A 15,414-nucleotide genomic window follows, 5' to 3' on the forward strand; every position below is an offset into this window, starting at 1 on the left:
AAAGTACACATCCAGGGCTTTCCAGCAATATATAATAGTCCATACTTTGTGCGAAGATAGATGACGTAAACTGGTGTTCAACGCCAGTTCCATGTTGCAGTCTGGCGTTCAGCGCCAGAAACAGGTTACAAGTTGGAGTTCAACGCCAGAAACAGGTTACAACCTGGCGTTCAACTCCAGTAACAGCCCAGGCACATGAGAAGCTTAGGTCTCAGCCCAGGCACACACCAAGTGGGCCCCAGAAGTGGATTTCTGCACCAATTATCTTAGTTTACTCATTTTCTGTAAACCTAGGTTACTAGTTAGTATTTAAACAACTTTTAGAGACTTATTTTATATCTCATGAAATTTTTAGATCTGAACTATATACTCTTTGACGGCATGAGTCTCTAAACTCCATTGTTGGGGGTGAGGAGCTCTGCAGCGTCTCGATGAATTAATGCAATTATTTCTGTTTTTCCATTCAAACATGTGTGTTCCTATCTAAGATACTCATTCACGCTTAACTATGGAGAAGGTGGTGATCCATGACACTCATCACCTTCCTCAATCCATGAACATGTGTCTGACAACCACCTCCGTTCTACATCAGATTGAATGAGTATCTCTTAGATTCCTTAATCAGAATCTTCGTGGTATAAGCTAGAATTGATGGAGGCATTGATGAGAATCCGGAAAGTATTAACCTTGTCTGTGGTATTCCGAGTATGATTCTGGGATTGGATGATTGTGACAAGCTTCAAACTCGCGAGTGTTGGGCGTGATGACAAACGCAAAAGAATCAATGGATTCTATTCCGACATGATCGAGAACCAACAGCTGATTAGCCGTGCTGTGATAGAGCATTTGGACCATTTTCACTGAGAGGATGGGAAGTAGCCATTGACAATGGTGACACCCTACATAGAGCTTGCCATGAAAGGAACTTTGCACTTTTGCATGAGAGGAAACATTATGTTACAGGAATTCAGAAGACAAAGCATCTCCAAAACTCCAACATATTCTCCGTTATTGCATAACAAGTAATTATTCACGCTCTTTTATTTTTTAGTAATTCAAACTGATAATTATAATTGATCTCCTGACTAAGAATAATAAAATAACCATAGCTTGCTTCAAGCCAACAATCTCCATGGGATCGACCCTTAATCACGTAAGGTATTACTTGGACGACCTAGTGCACTTGCTGGTTAATTGTGCGGATTGCAAAAGTGTGATTGCAATTTCGTGCACCAAGTTTTTGGTGGCGTTGCCGGGGATTGTTTGAGTTTGAACAACTAAAGGTTTATTTTGTTGCTTAGATTAGGAATAGAGTATTGATGCTATAGAGTCATTAAATTTGAGTCATTTAATTTCTCTTCAAATTTTTTTTTCAAAAATATTACTTTTCCTTATTAATTTTTAATTTTTCGTGAGTTAGTGTCTTGTTCTAAGTTTGGTGTCAATTGCATATTTTATATTTTCCTTTTAAATTTTCGAATTTGTGTTCTTTGATCTTTAAGTTGTTCTTGTTTATTTTTCTTGTTTGATATTTAGTTTTTCTTGTTCTGTGTATTTTCTTGTTTTTCTTGTTCTTTTCTAAAGCATTAGTCTTCCAAAAAGAAATATATATATATATATATATATATATATATATATATATATATATATATATATATATACCTCTTCAAAACAAGTTTACCTTTACTGCACAATTGGCTAGAGCGTTGGTCTATGTTCTTGGTAATTGGGTATCTTCTTTTTAAAATCTTTTTCAAAAATAATTTTTCTTTGATTGAATCTCGTGCCAAACTTTAAGTTTGGTGTTTTATTGTTAATCTTTTTATAATTTTCGAAATATTTATTGAAGTTTTCTAAAAATTTTAAGTTTGGTGTTCTTTCTTTTGTTCTTGTTGTTCTTGTGAATCTTCAAAGTGTTCTTGAGTCTTCTTTGTGTTTTGATCTTAAAATTTTTAAGTTTGGTGTTCCTTGGTGTTTTCCCTCCAAAATTTTCGAAAACAAGGAGGATTAGATCTAAAAATTTTAAGTCTTGTGTCTTTTGTGTGTTTTTCTCTTTCATCATAAAATTCAAAATTAAAAAAATTATCTTTTCTAACTATTTCAAAGCTACTTTTTCGAAATTTAAAAAAAAATTAGATTTTAATTTCAAAATTATATATTTATATATTTATATTTATCTTTTTCGAAAATATCCTAACCACTTTCTCTCTCCTCATTTTTTTCGAAAATATTCATAAAATAATTTCTAATTTTTGTTATTTATAATTTTCTTTTTTATTTATTTTATTTTATTTTTATTTCGGTTTTTATTTTATTTTAAATTATTCTTTCAAAAATCAATTTTTTTATTTAATAAAATAAATAAAATTTAAATCCACATTACCTCCTTTACTCCAACATGGACCTAAGTGGAAATGAATAGTGTAGAAGGACTCTGGGGTCATATGCTAACCCCACTACTGCTTCATATGGGAGTAGTATCTGTATACCCTCCATCGGAGTCAGTACTTTTGAGTTGAATCTTCAGCTCATCATCATGGTGCAGCAAAGTTGCCAGTATTCCGGTCTTCCACAGGAAGAACCTACAGAGTTTGTGGCACAGTTTTAACAAATTACTGACACAGTACATGATAAAGAGGTAGTTCAGGATGTCTACAGGCTATTACTATTCCCATTTGCTGTAAAAGACCAAGCTAAGAGGTGGTTAAATAACCAACCTAAGGACAGCATAAAGACATGGAAACAGCTGTCAGAAAAATTCTTGAATCACTATTTTCCTCCAAAATGGATGACACAGCTAAGGCTGAGCATCCAAGGCTTCAAACAAGGAGATAATGAATCTCTTTATGATGCTTGGGAGAGATACAGAGAGATGCTAAAAAAATGCCCCTCTGAAATGTTTTCAGAGTGGGTGTAGTTAGACATCTTCTATTATGGGCTTACAGAAAGAGCTCAGATTTCTCTAGACCACTGAGCTGGTGGATCTATACACATGAGAAAGACAATAGAAGAAGCTCAAGAGCTTATTGATATAGTTGCCAGAAATCAGCATCTGTACCTAAGCAGTGAACCTTCCATGAAAGAAGAGGTTAAAACAGTAACTGCTGAACTGAGTCCTACAGAACAAGTTACTGAATTCAATCAGCAACTGGATTTTCTAACAAAACAGCTAGCCGAATTCAAGGAAATACTACAAGAAACAAGAATGGCTAATATGAATATGGAAGTACAGTTGAAGCAAACAGAACAACAGTTATCAAAACAAATAACAGAAGAGTGCCAAGTAGTTCAATTAAGAAGTGAGAAAACATTAAATACCTCACTTCAAGATAGCAGGAAGCCAAGAAATAAGAAAACTAACCAAAATCCCTCTGAGGATATTAAGAGCCCAGAGAAGAATAATTCTGGCGCTCAAACGCCAGAGAATGGGTGGAAAGCTGGTGTTGAACGCCCAAAGCATGCTCAATCCTGGCGTTCAACGCCAGAAACAAGCAAGGATTTGGCGTTGAACGCCCAAAGGGAGCACAGTTCTGGCATTCAGACGCCAGAAGCAGGTAAGGAGCTGGCGTCTAACGCGACTCCAGCTTCTACCTCTGGCATTCAAATGCCAGTGAGGGATCAGACACATACTAGTGCTGATAATAACCCTTCTAAAAAGGCTTCCCAACCCACATCTGTAGGCAATAAACCTGCAGCAACTAAGGTTGAGGAATACAAAGCCAAAATGCCTTATCCTCAGAAACTCCGCCAAGCGAAACAGGATAAGCAATTTGTCCACTTTGCAGACTATCTCAGGGCTCTATAAATAAAGATTCTCTTTGCAGAGGCACTTGAGCCAATACCCTCTTATGCTAAGTTCATGAAAGAGATCTTAAGTCATAAGAAGGATTGGAGGGAAACTGAAAAAGTTTACCTCACTGAAGAATGCAGTGCAGTCATTCTGAAGCTTAAAGATCTGGGAAGCTTTATGATACCATGCACATTAGAAGGTACTTGTACCAAGCAAGCTCTATGTGATCTTGGGGCAAGTATTAACCTAATACCTACAGCTATTATCAAAAAGCTTGGGTTGACTGATGAAGTTAAACCAACCCGGATATGTCTCCAACTTGCTGATGGCTCCATTAAATACCCATCAGGCGTAATTGAAGACATGATTATCAAGGTTGGGCCATTTGCCTTTCCCATTGACTTTGTGGTGCTGGAAATGGAGGAGCATAAGAGGGCAACTCTCATTCTGGGAAGACCTTTCCTAGCAACTGGCCGAACCCTTATTGATGTTCAAAATGGGGAAGTAGCCCTGAGAGTCAATGAGGATGAGTTCAAGTTGAATGTTGTCAAAGCCATGCAGCATCCAGACACCCAAAATGACTGCATGAGCATTGATATTATTGACTCTCTAGTAAAAGAAGTCAATATGGCTAAGAGTCTCGAATCAGAGCTAGAGGATATCTTTAAAGATGTTCAACTTGATCTGGAGGAACCAGAGATAATAATAGAACCTCTGAAAATCCATTGGGAAGAAGAGAAACCTCCCAAACCCGAGCTCAAACCATTACCACCATCCTTGAAATATGCATTTCTGGGAGAAGGTGATACCTTTCCTGTAATCATAAGCTCTACCTTAGAGCCACAGGAAGAGGAATCACTAATTCAAGTGCTAAGGACACACAAGACAGCTCTTAGGTGGTGCATCAGTGATCCTAACGCATTAGCCCAGCCAGATGCATGCACAAGATCCTATTGGAGGGTGACGCTAAGCCAGTGGTTCAACCACAAAGGCGGCTGAATCTAGCCATGAAGGAGGTGGTGCAGAAAGAGGTCACTAAATTACTAGAGGCTGGGATTATCTATCCTATTTCTGATAGCCTCTGGGTAAGCCCTGTCCAAGTTGTCCCTAAGAAAGGCGGCATGACAATGGTCCATAATGAAAAAAATGAACTGGTTCCTACAAGAATAGTTACAGGGTGTCGTATGTGTATTGATTACAGAAGGCTCAATACAGCCACTGATGACAAGTCATCTTAGCCTAGTTTCACTAGTATTTTTCCTTTGTTTTCAATAGATTTTATGCACTTTCTTGAGCCATAAGCAAGCCATTTGGGTAGAATTTCATGTTTCCTTTGATTCAATCAACCATGGATGAATTGATGCATTTTCATGAGTTTTTATGCCATAATTACTTAACTTTCAAGAAGAAGAAGAACTCTCATGATTATAGCATAGCTTTGATGTTTTTGATTGATTGATGATAGGTGAAAAAAGCTTTGAAGAAGGTTGAAGAAAGAAGGAATGGCAAAGAGCAAGAAAGGACAAAAAGCTTGAGCTAAAGCTTGCCTCAAGCTTTAGCTCAAACGTGAGGAAGAGCTTAACCTCACCCTGGAGGCATCAAAAGCTTGCGCCAACGTTTGCCTCAAGCTTGAGGTCAAACATTGGCGCTATCAGAACAAAAGAAGAAAGACCCAGGGAGCAAAAAGCTTGCGCCAACATTTGCCTCAAGCTTGAGGTCAAGCGTTGGCACCACAAAAAGAACACCCAGGGAGCAAAAAGCTTGCGCCAACGTTTGCCTCAAGCTTTGAGTCAAACGTTGGTGCCACTCTAGCAAGAAAGGGTACTCTGTTTGAAGCCTTGAACAAGCCAACGTTTGCGCCAACGTTTGCCTCAAACGTTGGGCCAAACGTTGGCAAAGAGAGATCCATTGAAGGAGCCACGTTTGAGCTCACGTTTGACCTCAAACGTTGAGCCAAACATGGACAGCAGCAAAGAAAGGCAATCTGCTAAAAAAGCTTTGACTCAAGCTTAAATGGTTCATGGCCCGGTTCACAAGTGGATTTCTTCCCAACACCAAGAGCAATCAACAGAGGCTTTTGTCAACCCAATTCCATCAAGGCCAGAGCCCAAATTCAAGGCTTCAAGATCATTTGAAGAAAGTGTATAAATAGCTTAGAATTTAAGTTTTCGGGGAGCTTTCCTTTTGGATTTTTTTTTAGTTTTGCTGGGTAGTTTTGGAAAGCTTTTGGTTTTGAGTTGTTTGGAGATTCTGAGTCTTGAGGAAGGAGAATTGAATTCTCTTCCTCTTAGTTTTCTTGTTTCTATTTTCATTTACACTTGTCTTGAGTCTTGGGTGTTGAGAATTGAAGGAATTCTGTTTCAATCTCACCTTGAGATCTCCTTCTGTTTTGATTTACTGCAACTTTTGGAAATTGAACTTTGAATTTACTTTTCTACATTGCTCTCTTCTTAAATTCTGCAATTGCTCTCTGAATTTGGATCTAGGAAGGCATTGAGATCTAGACTTAGTTATCTAGTCTCTTGGGTCCAGAGATCTGCCGGTTTCCACTTTCAATTCTTCTGTTGAATGCTTCTTCAAGCCAATTTACATTTTCTGTTTGAACCCTGCTGCAACTAAATTCATCTTTTACTTTCCTGCTTGTTGCAATTTACTTTTCTCTCGTTTAGTTTCTGCAATCCCAATTTCCAATTCCTTTTATAATTCAAGTAATTTACATTTCTTGCACTTTAAGTTTCGGTCATTTACATTTCTTGCAATCTAAGTTTCTGCAATTTATATTACTTGCACTTTAAGATTCAGCTTCTTTACTTCCTGTTCTTTTTAATTTTCTGCAAATTACCTATTCCCTTTTACATTCTATGCAATTTAATTCTTGTCGAACACAAATTCACCCAAATCAACTTCTATTTCCTTGACTAAATCAACCACTAAATTAAAATTGATCAATCCTTCAATCCCTGTGGGATCGACCTCACTCCCGTGAGTTTTATTACTTGATGCGACCCGGTGCACTTGCCGGTGTGTTTTGTGTCGGATCATTTTCCGCACATCAAGTTTTTGGCGCCGTTGCCGGGGATTTATTAGATTGACAATGATTAAGTGAGGTGGTAGTTTAGATCAAGCAATTTTTTTTTATTAACCCACTAACTGTTTGAGATTTTGTCTCAATTAACTGCACTCAAATTTCAAGAGTGCTGCTGTTTGTTCTTTGTGGATTGTGTGTATGACACAGGTAAGAGGAGAGATTCCTCACATCTTTGAGCAAGACCAACGAACTCTCAGGAGGTTGAGAAGAGAAGCTAGAGCAAAAGGTGTTGTTGGAGAAGAATAAGTCTCTGAGGAAGAAGAGTATCACGAAATGGAAGGGAATCACTCAAACTTGAATGCAATAGGGGGAGTGGCTAACAATAACCCCCCTCAAAGAAGAGTCCTAGCCTCTTACACTTTTGCAAATCCAAGACACTGTGGGAGCAGCATTCTCACTCCCAATGTCAATGCAAACAACTTTGAGCTGAAGCCACAACTCATTACACTCGTCCAGAACAATTGTACCTATGGAGGAAGTCCACTAGAAGATCCAAATTAGCACCTATCTACCTTTTTGAGGATTTGTGACACTGTTAAATCCAGTGGTGTGAATCCTGAAACGTACAAACTTCTGCTATTCCCATTCTCACTACAGGACAAGGCTGCACAATGGCTTGAGACTTTTTCCCAAGGAAGTATTACTAGTTGGGATGATTTGGTGACTAAATTTCTAGCCAAATTCTATCCACCCCAAAGGATCATCAGGCTGAAAACCGAGGTGCAGACATTCACTCAATTAGATGCTGAATCATTGTATGAAGCATGGGAGAGGTACAAAGCTCTAATCAGAAAGTGTCCCCCATAAATGTTCAATGAATGGGACATGTTGCAGAATTTCTATGAAGGCTTGACACTGAAATCTCAAGAGGCATTAGATCACTCTGCTGGAGGTTTATTGCAACTGATGAAAACTGCTGAAGAAGCCTAGAATCTTGTGGACATGGTGGCTAACAACCAATACTTCTTTGCTCATGAAAGAACCTGTCAACCATCACAGAGAAAGGGGGTACTAGAATTGGAAGGAGTGGACTCCATTTTGGCTCCAAACAAGATGATGCAACAACAAATTCAACAACAGTTTGAGCAGATAGCCAAGAGAATTGACAGCCTTCAAGTGGCAGCTGTGAACACAAGCCAACCATCAACTATATAGGTCCAAAATGAAGAAAATCAAGAAGAACAACAACAGGAGCAAGTGCAATACATGCATAACCACAACTCTAGACAGAATGAAGTTTATGGTGATACCTACAATCCTTCCTGGAAGAATCACCCCAACCTTAGATAGGGAGACAACCATAACCAAAGCCAACAGCCATGGCAAAGAAACACAACCCAAAATAACCCAAGGAACAACCAGCAAAACAACAACCAAAATTCGTTCAGAAAACCACAAAACACTTACCCCAACTCTAACCATTATCTAACCCATAACCAGCCCATTAACCAAAATTCTCATCATCCACCACCCACATCTCACAACCAACCACAAGCATCACCAGAATCTCAAAGAATCACCAACCTGGAAACCTTGATAGACAAAATATGGAAACACCAAGAAATGACGGCCAAGAATCAAGAAGCCTCCATAAAGAACATGGAAAGACAAATTGGCCAGCTCTCTAAACACCTTGCAACAGAGAGATCATCAAGTTCCCTGCCAAGTGACACAATTCCAAATCCCAAGGAAGAATGCAAGGGTATACAGTTAAGAAGTGGGAGAACATTAATGAGCAATAATGACAATACAAGGAAACAAGTGGAGAGCAGCAAAAAGCCAACAGATGCAGAGGAAGCTAATGATCAAAATGTGGTGCCAAATAAGAACACAAAGAAGCCCAAAAGAAAGGAAGACCAGCCAACTAATATACATGAGGTAGAGGAAGAAGTAATCCAAGGACAACAAAAAAAGGGAAAAAGCCTTCATCCCTCCATTGCCATATCCACAGAGGTTCAACAAAGAAACCAAAGATCAACATTTTCGCAAATTCCTGGAAACTTTCAAGAAGCAGGAAATCAACATTCCCTTGGCTGAGGCATTGGAGCAGATGCCCTTATATGCCAAGTTCTTAAAGGAACTTATCAACAAGAAAAGAAGCTGGCTGGAAAAGGAGACTATAATGCTCACAGAAGAATGCAGTGCACTAATCAGAAAAGGGCTCCCTCCTAAGCTTGAGGATCCTGGAAGTTTCTTCCTACCTTGCACTATTGGAAGTCTATTCATCAACAAGGGGATGTGTGACCTAGGAGCGAGCATAAATCTAATTCCTTTCTTGTTGGTGAAAAAGCTTGGCATAGGGGAGGTAAAGCAAATACAAATGTCCTTGGAGTTGGTAGATCAATCAGTGGTACATCCTAAGGGAGTGATTGAAAATCTGTTGGTTAAGGTTGACAAGTTCTTCTTCCCTGTGGACTTTTTGTGGTCCTGGATTCAACCGAGAATGATAGTGATTCCATAATACTCGGGCGCCCATTTTTAGCCACAGCTAGAGCCATCATTGATGTAGAACAGGGAGAGCTAACTATCAGAATGAATGAGGAAAGCATCACCCTGAAAGTGTTTTCAAAAACACAAATATGTGATGAGGGAAACCACTGTCTAGAAATTGACAAGGGAAGCGTGCATAGCAAGGAAGAAACTAGCAAGGCAATTGGTAACTATCTTCCGAAGCAAGAAACCAACAACACAATAGAGCAAAAGACTGATAATATGCGAAGTAGAAAGGGAAATCAAGGAAAGCTTGAAGTGACAACCAAAGAGGAAGACTCTTCAACAAAGGCCACTGTCAAGAAGGACACAAGAAAGAGAAAGAAAAATAAGAAGGCTTACAAAGGGTAGAAGAATAAGAAGATCCCAACTGAAGGGTTCTCTAAGGATGACAAGGTACAATTAGTATACCAACAGCAAGAAGCACAAGACCACTACACAGTGAACAAAGTGCTTTCCCTTGAACATATTGAAATTGAGCATAATGGCACACAGAGAAGATTTACAGTAAGGGGGGATAAGCTGCGCCATTTCAGTCATCAACCACCCTAAGGGGACCAATGTCAAGCTAGTGACAATAAACGAGCGCTCCATGGGAGGCAACCCATGATTTAATTTTCATGCTTTTATGATGAGCGGATAATTTGTACGCTTTTTGGCATTGTTTTTAGTATGTTTTTAGTATGATCTAGTTAGTTTTTAGTATATTTTTATTAGTTTTTAGTTAAAATTCACTTTTCTGGACTTTACTATGAGTTTGTGTGTTTTTCTGTGATTTCAGGTATTTTCTGGCTGAAATTGAGGGACCTGACCAAAAATCTGATTCAGAGACTAAAAAGGACTGCAGATGCTGTTGGATTCTGACCTCCCTGCACTCGAAGTGGATTTTCTGGAGCTACAGAAGCCCAATTGGCGCGCTCTCAACGGCGTTGGAAAGTAGACATCCTGGGCTTTTCAGCAATATATGATAGTCTATACTTTGCCCAAGATTTGATGGCCCAAACCGGCATTCAAAGTCACCCTCAGGAATTCCAGCGTTAAACGCCGGAACTGGCACCAAAATGGGAGTTAAACGCCCAAACTGGCACTAAAGCTGGCGTTTAACTCCAAGAGGAGTCTCTACACGAAAATGCTTCATTGCTCAGCCCAAGCACACACCAAGTGGGCCCGGAAGTGGATTTTTATGTCTTTTACTCATCTCTGTACACCCTAGGCTACTAGTTCTCTATAAGTAGGACCTTATACTATTGTATTTTCATCTTGGTTCTTCTGGTTCCTTCTCTGGGACCGAAGCCAATGATCACTCTTGTTCTTATGTATTTTCAACGGTGGAATTTCTACACACCATAGATTAAGGTGTGGAGCTCTGCTGTACCTCGAGTTTTAATGCAATTACTATTGTTCTTCCATTCAATTCCGCTTGTTCTTGTTCTAAGATATCACTTGTTCTTCAACTTGATGAATGTGATGATCCGTGACACTCATTATCATTCTCACTTATGAACGTGTGACTGACAACCACCTCCGTTCTACCTTCGATTGAGTGAATATCTCTTGGATTCCTGATTGCACGATGCATGGTTGATCGCCTGACAACCGAGTGCTCGTCTGACAAACGAGCCAACCATTCCGTTAGATCAGAGTCTTCGTGGTATAGGCGAGAACTGATGGCGGCATTCAAGAGAATCCGGAAGGTCTAACCTTGTCTGTGGTATTCTGAGTAGGATTCAATGATTGAATGACTGTGACGTGCTTCAAACTCCTAGCAGGCGGGGCGTTAGTGACAGACGCAAAAGAATCGATGGATTCTATTCCGGCCTGACCGAGAACCGACAGATGATTACCCATGCTGTGACAGAGCATAGGCAGCGTTTTCACTGAGAGGATGGGAGGTAGCCATTGACAACGGTGAAACCCTACATAAGCTTGCCATGGAAAGGAGTAAGAAGGATTGGATGAAGACAGTAGGAAAGCAGAGAGACGGAAGGGAAGGCATCTTCATGCGCTTATCTGAAGTTCCTACCAATGAATTACATAAGTACCTCTATCTTTATCTTATTGTTTATTTTCGTTCATCATCATATCCATTTGAGTTTGCCTGACTAAGATTTACAAGATGACCATAGCTTGCTTCATACTAACAATCTCCGTGGGATCGACCCTTACTCGCGTAAGGTTTATTACTTGGACGACCCAGTGCACTTGCTGGTTAGTTGTGCGAAGTTGTGTAATGCCATGGTATTGAACACCAAGTTTTTGGGGTTCATGACCGGGGATTATGAAAGTTGTGAAAAGTATTGTTCACAATTTCGCGCACCAAGTTTTTTGGCGCCGTTGCCGGGGATTGTTCAAGTTTTGAGCAAGCTTTTGGTGACATCAGTGCCAAGGATTGTTAAGTTTGGACAACTGACGGTTCATCTTGTTGCTTAGATTAGGTATTTATTTTTTTCGAAATTCTTGAAGAGGAATTCTAGAGTTTCATGATGATTTGTTGAAGTCTGGCTGGCTGAGAAGCCATGTCTAATCTCATTGGGCCGAGGTTTCAACTTATCATCACAAGAGCTTGTTGATCTTTATCAATCTTGCTTTTGGAGCAGTGATCTGCTAAGGCTTGGCTGGCCATTGGCCATGTCTAGTGTTTTGTACCGAAGCTTTCTTTGAGAGCTTGGCTGGCTGTGAAGCCATGTCTAATTCCTGGACCGAAGTCTTAGACTAGCATTGCACTGATTCCTGGAATTCTCATTAAGAATTTTGATACCTTTTTCCACTTAATTTTCGAAAAACACAAAAAAATCAAAAAAAAATCATAAAATCCAAAAATTTCTTGTTTGAGTCTAGTGTTTCATTTTAAGTTTGGTGTCAATTGCATACATTCATTCATATGTCTTAAGGATCTTCAAGTAATTCTTGATAATTTTCGTGCTCTGATCTTTGAATTCAATTGACTTGAGTGTTTTGTGTGTCTCATATGCATTTTCATTCTGTTAGTGTCAGTAGTATACAAACTGCTAAGTTTGGTGTCTTGCATGCATTGTTATTTGATCCTTGTTGCATTTTGATTTGTTCTTATTATTAAAAATCCAAAAATATTTTTAATTTGTGTCTTTTCAAGTCAATAATACAGAGAATTGAAGATTCAGAACATACAGCAGAGGAATTATGCAGAAAAAGCTGGGCATTCAAAAGGCCCAGTGAAGAAGGACAGACGGGCGTTTAAACGCCAGCCAGGGTACCTGGTTGGGCGTTTAACGCCCAAAAGGGTAGTATTTTGGGCGTTAAACGCCAGAATGTGCACCATTCTGGGCGTTTAACGCCAGGATGGCACAAGGGGGAAGATTCTGTTTTTCAATGCAATTTTTTTTCAGGTTTTCAAAGTTTTTCAAAATCAAATCTTTTTCAAATCATATCTTTTCAATCAAATCTCTTTCAAATTCAATTTCTTTCTATTTTCAAAGATACTTACTATCAATTAATGATTTGATTCAACATTTCAAGTATGTTGCCTTTTCTGTTGAGAAAGGTTTAATGTTTGAATCATATCTTTTCTTGTTAGTCAAGTTTTTAATTTTTTTTTTTCAAAATCAAATCTTTTTAAAATGTTTTTCAAATCATATCTTCTCAATCACATCTTTTTTTTTTAAAACCAATCATATTTTCTTAACCACATCTTTTTCAAAATAATCTTCAATCAAATCTCTTTGATTTCTAATTTCAAAATCTTTTTCAAAAATCACTTTACTTCTTTCCCACTTTCATTTTCGAAAATTAAGTAATGTTTTTCAAAAATGTTTTCAAATTTTTTACTTAATTTTCGAAAATCACTTCCCTTCTTCTCACATCCTTCTATTTATGGACTAATACTATCCCTTAATGCAAAATTCGAACTCCATCTTCTCTGATAAGTTCGAATTTTCTACTTCTGTCTTCTACTCTCTTTTCCTCTGACACTTCAAGGAATCTCTATACTGTGACATAGAGGATTCCACATTTTCTTGTTCTCTTCTCTTTCTTATGAGCAGAGGCAAAAACAAAGGCATTCTTGTTGAGGCCGACCCTGAACCTGAAAGGACCTTGAAGAGAAAGCTAAGAGAAGCCAAAGCACAACTCTCTTTAGAGGACCTGACCGAATTCTTCAAAGAAGAAGAACACATGGCAGTCGAAAATAACAATGCCAACAATGCAAGGAAGGTGCTGGGTGACTTTACTGCACCTACTCCCGATTTCTATGGGAGAAGCATCTCTATCCCTGGCATTGGAGTAAACAACTTTGAGCTTAAGCCTCAATTAGTTTCTCTAATGCAACAGAATTGCAAGTTCCATGGACTTCCACTGGAAGATCCTCATCAGTTTTTAGCTGAGTTCTTGCAAATCTGTGACACAGTCAAGACTAATGGGGTTGACCCTGAGGTCTACAGACTTATGCTATTCCCTTTTGCTGTAAGAGACAGAGCTAGAACATGGTTGGACTCACAACCTAAAGAAAGCTTGGACTCTTGGGAAAAGCTAGTCAATGCCTTCTTGGCAGAGTTCTTTCCACCTCAAAAATTGAGTAAGCTTAGAGTGGAAGTCCAAACCTTCAGACAGAAGGAAGGAGAATCCCTCTATGAAGCTTGGGAAAGATACAAACAATTAATCAGAAAGTGTCCTTCTGATATGCTTTCTCAATGGAGCATCATAGGTATTTTCTATGATGGTCTCTCTGAACTATCCAAGATATCTTTGGATAGCTCTGCAGGAGGATCTCTTCATCTGAAGAAGACACCTACAGAAGCTCAAGAGCTCATTGAAATGGTTGCAAATAACCAATTCATGTACACTTCTGAAAGAAATCCTGTGAACAATGAGACTAGTCAGAAGAAAGGAGTTCTTGAGATTGACACTCTGAATGCCATATTGGCTCAGAACAAAATATTGACTCAACAAGTCAATATGATTTCTCAAAGTCTGTCTGGAATGCAAAATGTACCAAGCAGTACTAAGGAAGCTTCATCTGAGGAAGAAGCTTATGATCCTGAGAACCCTTCAATGGAAGAGGTGAATTACATGGGAGAACCCTATGGAAACACCTATAATCCTTCATGGAGAAATCATCCAAATCTCTCATGGAAGGATCAACAGAGACCTCAACAAGGTTTCAATAACAATAATGGTGGAAGAAACAGGTATAGCAACAGCAAGCCTTTTCCATCATCTTCTCAGCAACAGACAGAGAGTTCTAAGCAGAATACCTCTGACTTAGCAACCATGGTCTCTGATCTAATCAAAACCACTCAAAGTTTCATGACTGAAACAAGGTCTTCCATTAGAAATTTGGAAGGACAAGTGGGTCAGCTGAGCAAGAAAATCACTGAACTCCCTCCTAGTACTCTTCCAAGAAATACTGAAGAAAATCCAAAAGGAGAGTGCAAGGCCATCAACATGGCCGAATTTTGGGAGGAAGAAGAGGCAGTGAACGCCACTGAGGAAGGCCTCACTGGGCGTCCACTGGCCTCCAATGAGTTCCCCAATGAGGAACCATGGGAATCTGAGGCTCAAACTGAGACCATAGAGATTCCATTGGACTTACTTCTGCCGTTCATGAGCTCTGATGAGTATTCTTCATCTGAAGAGGATGAGTATGACACTGAAGGGCAAGTTGCTAAATACCTTGGAGCAATCATGAAGCTAAATGACAAGTTATTTGAAAATGAGACTTGGGAGGATGAACCTCCTTTGCTCACCAAGGAACTAGATGACTTGTCTAGGCAGAAACTGCCTCAAAAGAGACAGGATCCTGGGAAGTTTTCAATACCTTGTACCATAGGCACCATGACCTTCAAGAAGGCCTTGTGTGACTTAGGGTCAAGTGTAAACCTCATGCCTCTCTCTGTAATGGAGAAGTTAGGGATCTCTGAGGTGCAAGCTGCAAAAATCTCACTAGAGATGGCAGACAATTCAAGAAAACAAGCCCATGGACTTCTAGAGGATGTTCTGGTTAAAGTTGAAGACCATTACATCCCTACCGATTTCATAGTCCTAGAGACTGGGAAGTGCATGGATGAGTCCA

At 39.2% G+C, this 15,414-nt stretch overlaps 1 non-coding gene across 1 annotated transcript; it reads right to left on the reverse strand.

Annotated features, from left to right (window-relative positions):
* Positions 1 to 13,919: 13,919 nt before the first annotated feature.
* LOC112699841 (small nucleolar RNA R71) lies at positions 13,920 to 14,027 on the reverse strand. The gene has a single exon (XR_003152778.1). It is a non-coding gene; the product is annotated as a small nucleolar RNA R71 (small nucleolar RNA).
* Positions 14,028 to 15,414: the final 1,387 nt, after the last annotated feature.

The sequence above is a fragment of the Arachis hypogaea genome, chromosome 6 (genome assembly GCF_003086295.3).
Source record: "Arachis hypogaea cultivar Tifrunner chromosome 6, arahy.Tifrunner.gnm2.J5K5, whole genome shotgun sequence".
In the NCBI taxonomy this organism is placed as follows: domain Eukaryota; kingdom Viridiplantae; phylum Streptophyta; class Magnoliopsida; order Fabales; family Fabaceae; genus Arachis; species Arachis hypogaea.